Source organism: Nomascus leucogenys, unplaced genomic scaffold (assembly GCF_006542625.1).
Source record: "Nomascus leucogenys isolate Asia unplaced genomic scaffold, Asia_NLE_v1 Super-Scaffold_285, whole genome shotgun sequence".
NCBI lineage: Eukaryota > Metazoa > Chordata > Mammalia > Primates > Hylobatidae > Nomascus > Nomascus leucogenys.
In genome coordinates this window covers 2,558,810-2,568,348 of record NW_022095770.1, presented here as the reverse complement: position 1 = coordinate 2,568,348, position 9,539 = coordinate 2,558,810, and the positions used below count along the sequence as shown (strand labels likewise).

Sequence of the window (9,539 nt, the reverse complement as noted above, 5' to 3'; positions counted from 1 at the left end):
GCCTTTTCCCTACACCCTTGCTAAAATAGGTATTTATTATTATTAAACAAATTGGACCTGTTTCGATGCTGAACATGGCATCTCATTATTTTAATTTGCTTTTCTTTGATTACAAGAGATGTTGGACATCATCACTTTTTAATGTTTGTTGGCGATTCGTATTTTATGAATTTCTTGTGTGTATCATGTATCCGTTTCTTATTGATATGGTTATCTCTGTTCCTGAGTTTATATATGGGGACATCAGCTCTTGGATGGCTGTATATGACAAGTGCAGTGAAAACCCCTGGTACCATGTGGCATTGCTGAAAATCTAGACTTAAAGTGATTGGCTGTTGGCTTCCATTCTACATGCAGCACCCAAGAGGGTAGGCTAAAGTTCTTATCCTCTGGAGCGTTGGGGGGATATATGGCAGGTGGACAGGCGGATGGGGTGGCTAGGGAGAAGATGGGGAATGGGGAGGTTGAGGATGAGTCAGGGCAACTAAACAGGCTGCCCATTCCTGGAACTGCTGCTTTCTTGGAAAATTGCAAACCCCCAAATCCTCTTGATTTTAGACAGATAAGACAGCAGACAGCAGGTGGTGCCAAACTGCAGCTAGGGGATCGTGATTTAAATCGTGCGGTCCATGTCTGGACTCTGTGGTCTGGCTGCACAGACTTCCCTTGGTGTTGGAGCAGGTTTTCCCCATACTTCACTAAATTTATTTTTTCTTTCATTTTTTTCTTTTGCTTCTTATTTCACGTTATTTTCTTGATATAAATCTGTCCTCCTTTTTCTCCTTCATGTTGTTTTTGTTTTTGATGAAACAAGCCATCACCATTCCCCAAATACAAAATTAAAAAAATTTAAAGTCTGTAAAAGTTTATTTTCTTTTATTTCTGCAATGTCTGTAGAATTTATTTTGGTGTGTGTGATATAACTATTCAACACCCGCCTTAGCCTCATCCCCATCCCGGCTCCCACCCCTTAGTTAACTGGTTATTTCGGCAGCCTTTATTGAATAATCTACTTGCCCACAACTGATTTGAAAATGTCACTCTTACGTACAGATGGGCCTTTTTCTGGGGTGTTCATGCCTGTGTCAGTGGCATGTTGTTCTAATTGCTGTAAATAATACTTTTTTTTTTTTTTAACTTGTGTTTCCTGGAAACAGACTCTGAGATGGAGAGAAGTGTGCAGAAGTTAATCAGGGAATTCTTTTGTGAGATAAACCTGTCAGCAGATGGGTGAGACTGGAATGGGCATAGGGAGAGGCCGATGCAGTGCTGTTTTACTGAAAGCTTCCACTGATCCTTTGGGGAGCTCTGGACAGGGCTGGCCCTTCAGAGTTGTCCTAATTTGAGACAGGGGGCCCGGAACTTTGTGTCCCCTATAAGCCAGTTACTGGCTCATGGGCACTCTCCTGAAGGGGCATAATCCTGGGCAAGGCAGAACCCTGTGAGGGTAGCTGTTAGCAGCCCATACGCCAGCAGCTGGAGCTGGATGCATCTGCCCTGGGGAGTATCCACACTACATGAATGCTTTGCTCTCTGGAAGCTCAAGTCATTCCTCATCATCTCTCTTGTATTTTATTTTTTGTTTTTTCGAGACAGGATCTCACTCCGTTGCCCAGGCTGGAGTGCTGTGGTGCCATCTGAGCTCACTGCAGCCTCGACCTCCTGGGCTCAAGCAATCTTCCCACCTCAGCTTCCCAAGTAGCTGGAATCACAGGCATGCACCACTATGCCCAGTGCCTGGCTAATTTGCCCAGGCGGGTCTCAAACTTCTGGGCTCAAACGATCTTCCCACCTTGGCCTTTCAAAGTGTTGAGATTTCAGGTGTGAGCCACCGCACCGGACCTGATTCCTCTTTTTAAAAATACTTGAAGTCTTCATTTTCATTTGTATTAGCACTGTCTTTACAGGTAGAGTGTAGGTTTTTAAGCCTGGGTGCCATCTTAATATGTATGTATTTTTGACACAAGAAAGCTGGAAAACTGCAGCCCTATCAGATATTTCATAATTTTTTTGGAATGGTTTTGGACTATATGAAATAATAGATTTCAAGAGTCAGCGTGAAACTACAGTGAGATACCACTTAATATCCTCTAAGATTGCTAGAATTTAAAAAATCATTAACAAGTGTTGGTGAGGATGTGAAGAAATTGGAACCCTCCTACACAGCTGGTAGAAATGTTAAATAGTGCAGCCACTGTGGAAAATAGTCGGGCAGTTCCTCAAAGGTTAAACACAGGGCTAACATATGACCCAACCATTCCACTCTAAGGTATATTCCCAATAGAAATGAAAACATATGTCTGTGCAAAAATTTGTGTGTGAATGTTCATAGCAGCATTATTCATAATAGCCAAATATCATAAATAACCTAAATGCTCATCATCTGATGAATGGATAAATAAAATATGGTATATCCATACACTGGAATATTATTCAGTAATAAAAAAGAATGAAATACTGATACATGCTACAATATGGGTGAATGTTGAAGGCATCTTGCTAAGTGAAAGAAGCCAAACGCAAAGACCACGTATCATATCATATGATTCCATTTATGTGAAAAGTCTAGAATGGGCAAATATATAGGATAGAAGATGCATTACTGGTTGCCTAAGTCTGGAGGTGGGAGTTTGTTGGGGGAAAATGAGGACTAACTGTTCATGGATATGTGATTTCTTTTTGAGGTGATAAAAATGCTCTAAAGTTGATTGAGGTGATAATTGTACCACTCAGTGAATATGCTGCAAACCATTGAATTGTGCACTTTAAATGTGTGAGTTGAGCCAGGTGTGGTGTCTCACACCTGTAATCCCAGCACTTTTGGAGGCCAAGGCAGGTGGATCACTTGAGGTCAGGAGTTCGAGACCAGCCTGGCCAACATGGCAAAACCCCGTCTGTTCTAGCAATACAAAAAAACATTAGCCAGGCATGGTGGCATGCTCCTGTAATGCCAGCTACTTAGGAGGCTGAGACAGGAGAACTGCTTGAAGCCAGGAGATGGAGGTTGCGGTGAGCTGAGATCGTGCCATCGCACTCTAGTCTGGTTGACACAGTGAGACTCCATCTCAAAAAAAAAAAAAAAAAGTGTGGATTGTATGGTATAGGAATCATATCTCAATAAAGCTGTTATAAAACAAGTCAGTGAAACAAAAGGACAAAGATTGATGTAGTTGATTTGCAACAGGCAGAAAGTTTACTGACACAGAATGATTAAGAAGGAAAACACATTTTGCAATTTAAAGACAAAACCAAACCAGTAAGACAAAAGAATCTGAGAAACGATTACAGGAGTAGCTGCAGCTCTGTGGCTGCAGGTTTGTTGCAGTGCTTCAGCACGACTTTGTTAGGTGTCATCATTTACATCCTGGGGACAGGACTCAGCTGCCTGCATCTTACTCTTGAATTTTACATCAGAAACATTGTTGACTTGAGATGGAATTAGTTGGTCATTATCTGTCACCAGCCTGGTTCCTCTGCTTTTATGTGAATCTAAAAGAGAAATAGGGAGAATTTTAGAACTGGAAATGTAAAGGTTGGTTTACAAGTCATGCTTTAAATTGAATTACTGTAGCCCAGATTTTGGGGGTAAGGAAAGCACACTTTATTCATGATGGATGCTCATTAAGTAAGCAGAAAGTATTACTTTAAAAAGCGACTCTTCCCCTTGACTGAGTTGTGCTGATTCTTCCTTTGGGGTCCACAGAGGATGATCCTTTGGATTCAGCTTCTCTGGCCTCAGAACTATTGACAAATAAAAGAAATGATTGTTGTCAGTTACTTCTCTTTGGCCAAAAACTGTAAAGAGGCAGACATACTTTCTTTCTGAATGGAACGAGTGTTGGTGAGGATGTGAAGAAATTGGAGCCCTCCTACACCGCTGGTAGGAATGTAAAATAGTGGAGTCACTGTGGAAAATAGCCTGGCAGTTCCTCAAAGATTAAACACAAGGCTAACACACGACCCAACCATTCCACTCTAAGGTATATACCCAGTAGAAATGAAAACATATGCCCACACAAAAATTGTATGTGAATGCTGGCATTATTAAGAATGCCAGCTGGGCATTATTAATAGCATGCTGGGCGAATGGCTCATGCCTGCAATCCCAGCACTTTGGGAGGCCAAGGCGGGTGGATCACGAGGTCAAGAGATCGAGACCATCCGGGCCAACATGGTGAAACCCCATCTCTACTAAAAATACAAAAATTAGCCGGGCGTGGTGGTGAGTGCCTGTAGTCCCAGCTACTTGGGAGGCTAAGGCAAGAGAATCACTTGAACCTGGGAGGCAGAGGTTGCAGTGAGCCGAGACTGTGCCACTGCACTCCAGCCTGGTGACAGAGCGAGACTCTGTCTCAAAAAAAAAAAAAAAAATAGCCAGGCATGGTGGCTCATGTCTGTAGTCCCAGCTACTCAGGAGGCTGATGTGGGAGGATCATTTGAGCCTGGGAGGTCAAAGCTGCAGTGAGCTGTAAACACACCACTGCACTCTAGTCTGGGCAACAGAGTGAGACCCTGTCTCAGAAATGACTGCAATTATCTAGGAGATACAAAAAAACTAATGAACATTTTAAGGAATAACATGTAATTTCTTATTTACATTCAATTATCAAGATAAGGTTGCAGAAAAATTTTAAAGGAGTTAGCGCCCAGTGTCAATTACATTCTAAATAAATCTAGAGTGATACTGCAGAAAGTTGTGTTTTTTTTTCTTTTCTTTTTTCTACTAGCTTTTCAGATTGTACTTGATTTGAAACTTTCCAAAACTGTAAATCTCAGTCTCTGAATAAAAAACAATTTCTTCATTTTTAAGAAAGTGATTTTAACAACAAAATCAAAGTTATCAGTGACTCACACTCCCTCTCACCGAGCAGGCGGTGGTAGGTCTCGATCTCCACCTCCAGGCGTGTCTTGATGTCCAGCAGTTATGCATACTCTGTGTGCGTAACTGTATTCAGTCTCGCCCCAGATCTGGCAGATCTGCTCCTCCAGGATCCTGATATGCATCTTAATTTCTGACAGCTGAGCCACGTAGCCAGCTTCTGTGTCAGCCAGGGTTCCTTCTAGGGAGCTTTGCTACAAATGCCCATGAAAATTGAAGCATTGTCAGAATAACTGCTCAGTATTCAACATATGAATCCTGAAACATATATTTCGTATGGTGAGGGTGTCTCCAAATGAACCACTTAATAGAGATTTACCTTTGATAATTAATACCCAATAATAGTAATGATAGCAAATATTAATCAGAGAGTTCTACTGTAACCATATAGCAATTCCTACTCACTATTAGGCACTGTTCAAGTATTTTATAAATATTGACTCATGTAATTCTCATAACAACCTTATGAGATAGGTACTATTATTCCCATTTACAAAAGCCAGCTTGCTTCAAACAGTGTCTGCAAAACAATTTTTTAAAACTATAGAAGAAAATTGAGTGAGTGCCCCTTTCCCACCTACCATGGCCAAGACAGACTGCAGTTCATGCTGGAGGGACTGGAGGACTCGTTTCAGCTCCATTATCTCACTCTTGGCTGAGCTAACCGCTTCAGCATCCGTGGAGATCTGTGTCTGCAGGGATGCACTCTGCAAGCATGAAATCAACAAAATACAGTGAAATCATAGAAGCTCCAAGCAGTCTGCCTGGCTTTCTGTCTTCTCTCACTTTGCCAGGTTAGGGTTCGGGTTAGCATTAGGGTTGAGCTACCTGCTTGTTGAACCACTCCTTGGCCTCCCTAAGGTTTTGCTCAGCCAGTTCCTCTTACTATTTTGCCTCATGCAGTTCAGCCACTTGGTTAGATCTGCCCCTGGGGCCAAGTTCATTTCTACAGTCACATCCCCACTGGGCTGTCTCTGCAAAGTGCTCATTTCTTGGCCGAGAAGAAACGCAAAAGTCACAGTGGCAAAAATCCTTTGAGGTTGGGGACCTTGCTGAATGGTGATGGTGATGGGAAGCCCCTTGATGAGTTTATTTCTCCTACCTCCTTGGGGTTGTTCTTGAGATAAGCCAGGTCTTCTGCTAGGCGTTTGGACTGTATTTTAAGGTCCCATGTGGTCACATTCAGCTCATGGAGTACTTTTGGCGGGCCATTTACATAGGCTTCAACTGACTGGCAGAGATAGAGCTCGTTTTCTTACCTTAGGAGATCTTTGGAATATGATATACGAATTAGATTAACTACTTTGAGAAGCTTTGTTTTAAAAAGGACATGCCCATTGACATCCAGCTCAAGCTGAAATTCTTTTGAAATATTTAAACAAAGACTATGAAATCATTTTTATTTCTTAATTAATTAATTTTGAGAAGGAGTCTTGCTCTGTCCCCCAGGATGGAGTGCAATGGTATGATCTTGGCTCACTGCAACCTCTGCTTCCTGGGTTCAACTGATTCTCCTGCCTCAGCATCCCAAGTAGCTGGGATTACAGGTGCCTGCCACCATGCCTGGCTAATTTTTTGTATTTTTAGTAGAGATGAGGTTTCGCCATGTTGGCCAGGCTGGTCTCAGGTGACCTCCTGACCTCAGGTGACCCACCCTCCTTGGCCTCCCAAAGTGCTGGGATTACAGGCGTGAGCCACCATGCCCAGCCTGAAATCATTTTTAAAAATTCCAATTTTGGAATCTCTTATCATTAAATATACATTAAAATTGGCCTTTTTGACATGAACAGACACTTCTCAAAAGAAGACATTTATGCAGCCAAAAAACACATGAAGAAATGCTCATCATCACTGGCCATCAGAGAAATGCAAATCAAAACCACAGTGAGATACCATCTCACACCAGTTAGAATGGCCATCATTAAAAAATCAGGAAACAACAGGTGCTGGAGAGGATGTGGAGAAATAGGAACACTTTTACACTGTTGGTGGGACTGTAAACTAGTTCAACCATTGTGGAAGTCAGTGTGGCGATTCCTCAGGGATCTAGAACTAGAAATACCATTTGACCCAGCCATCCCATTACTGGGTATATACCCAAAGGACTATAAATCATGCTGCTATAAAGACACATGCACACATATGTTTATTGCGGCACTATTCACAATAGCAAAGAGTTGAAACCAACCCAAATGTCCAACAACGATAGACTGGATTAAGAAAATGTGGCACATATACACCATGGAGTACTATGCAGCCATAAAAAATGATGAGTTCATGTCCTTTGTAGGGACATGGATGAAACTGGAAAACATCATTCTCAGTAAACTATTGCAAGGACAAAAAACCAAACACCGCATGTTCTCATTCATAGGTGGGAATTGAACAATGAGAACTCATGGACACAGGAAGGGGAACATCACACTCCGGGGACTGTTGTGGGGTTGGGGGAGGGGGGAGGGACAGCATTAGGAGATATACCTAATGCTAAATGACGAGTTAATGGGTGCAGGAAATCAACATGGCACATGGATACATATGTAACAAACCTGCACATTGTGCACATGTACCCTAAAACCTAAAGTATAATAAAAAATAAAAAAAATAAAAAAAAAGCTACCTAAAGAAAAAAAAAAGAAAAAAAAATTGGCCTTTTTTCCTTCAGTGTAGATATTTTATACTAATATATTACATTTATCTGATACTTGGATCTAATTGCCTTTATATACATTTTATGTTAAAAGTAAAAACATAAGTCTTATTTTTTGTCATGGTAACAATTGATATTTTGAAACAAACTCACTTCATTTTGAAGTCATCTGCTGCAAGTCCAGCATTGTCAATTGGGGAAGTCATGCTGGCGTTATTATCATGGCTGCAATGATCTAGGAGACGCAATAAAACTCATGAACATTTTAATGAGTAACATGTCATTACTGATTTACCTTTGACTGTCAAGATATAGTTGCAGAAAAATTTTTTAGTAACTAATGTCCAGTGTGGATTACATTCTAAATAAATCTAGAGTGACATCATGGAAAGTTTTTTGTTTCTTTTCTCTCTCTCTCTCTCTTTTTACCAAATATGTATCTGAAACATTCTGCATGGAAAAATTGAGCAAAAAATAAAAGAACAATTTCATATTGTCCTAAAATTTAATACATAAGTACAAAAGAGCTGCCATCACTGAGTTTCTCACCTGGTCCCTGCGATGTTCAATTATTGGATAGTATTTGCTGCAATCTCTTCTAGATCCACCATCTCCAGACCCAGGCCCAAATTTGTCACACCTCTCCTTGATTTTGTGTTGTCCTCCTCCAGGGCTCTGACTTTGTCTAGGTAATTGGCTAGGCCGTCACTGAGGTTCTGCATGGCTTATTTTTCCCCTCCAGAGAAAAGCTCCCCGTTGCCACCACCACCTCCCATACAACCACCATACTGCAGAAACCTCCACTAGCACCACCGCCTAATCCAGAACTCCCACAGAATCCAGAGATCCTGCTGAAGCTAGAACCACCTCCTACAGAGCAGTTATCAAAGCCCCCACTAAAGCTGTCTCCAAAGCCACTACTAGACCTCCCCACTCAGGCCATAGCTGCCGGCTCCTCTTTGGAAGCCCTGGACAGAGCCAACCCCCAGACCACATCTGCCTCTACTGCTGAAGCTGCTTCCACCAGCAGTCAGCCTGGCCAAGCTGCTGCCTCTAGCCCTGGAGGAGGAGACACGGGAAGAGCAAGACATGCTGCTCCTGCAAACGTTGAGCTTGTCTAGGTGTGAGAGATGGAAGTGAAAAGTGCACTGATTTGGACTCCTTGGTCTTTATGTACACAGGTTTTAGGGCATTCATTTCATTTGGCTCTGTCCCTGTTTCACGTTTCCAACCCATTCTAGGTTAATTTATTTTGAGTTAACCTCTCCCTGTTGGGCCAAATAATATTTTAAAAATTGGATAAACATGGAGTAACATTAGATTTGTTATTATTTCACTAGAATTCATTAGTGCTCTACAATCCATTATTTCCTGGCAATCATTTTTTCACCTTCCTAGACCTCTGTAGTTGGCAAATCGTACATTTCTCTGGGTCCATTAAACTCATGCATTTTTCCTTTGTGATTCTGGGAAGATTATTAAACCAGATTCCAGTGTTAGTCACAATTCAAATACTCAGAAGTGATTTGTCAGGAAATATTTCTTTCTTTTTTAACCCAGTAATAATGATGAGTAGCTTTATATTCCCTTAACATTTTTGGGAACAAATTGAGCATTGTAACTATTCTTGCAGAAAGAAAGCCTGACTTTGCTAATTTATGAGGATTAGCTTGGAGAGCACACTTCGTTGATAAGGGTGGGGTTGTTAGTAAAGTGTCATTGGATTCTTCTGTGCAAGACTTTTGAGCAATAATAATGTTTCTTTTTAGCCTCCTGATTCAACAGCCAAAGGAATTGTTCCTCTTACTTAAATCCATTAGTTTTGGCCTACCCCTAAGGATTTTAAAAACATTATTGAGATCTTGTAGCCATAGTTTTCATTAAAAAAATTCAAAGATAAGAGCCCACTTTCCTCATTAATTATGGATGTCCACAATATTTTATTTTACTCTGAAGAGGTAAGCCTATAATATTTACCTCTGTCAGCTACGTAGGTGAAAAAGGAATCAC

At 41.3% G+C, this 9,539-nt stretch overlaps 1 long non-coding RNA gene across 1 annotated transcript; it reads right to left on the bottom strand.

Annotated features, from left to right (window-relative positions):
* Positions 1-3,169: 3,169 nt before the first annotated feature.
* On the bottom strand, positions 3,170-4,961 carry LOC100604175. Its single transcript, XR_001113608.1, has 3 exons — positions 4,853-4,961; positions 3,644-3,741; positions 3,170-3,489 (listed from the first exon to the last, which is right to left on the bottom strand). It is a non-coding gene; the product is annotated as an uncharacterized LOC100604175 (long non-coding RNA).
* Positions 4,962-9,539: the final 4,578 nt, after the last annotated feature.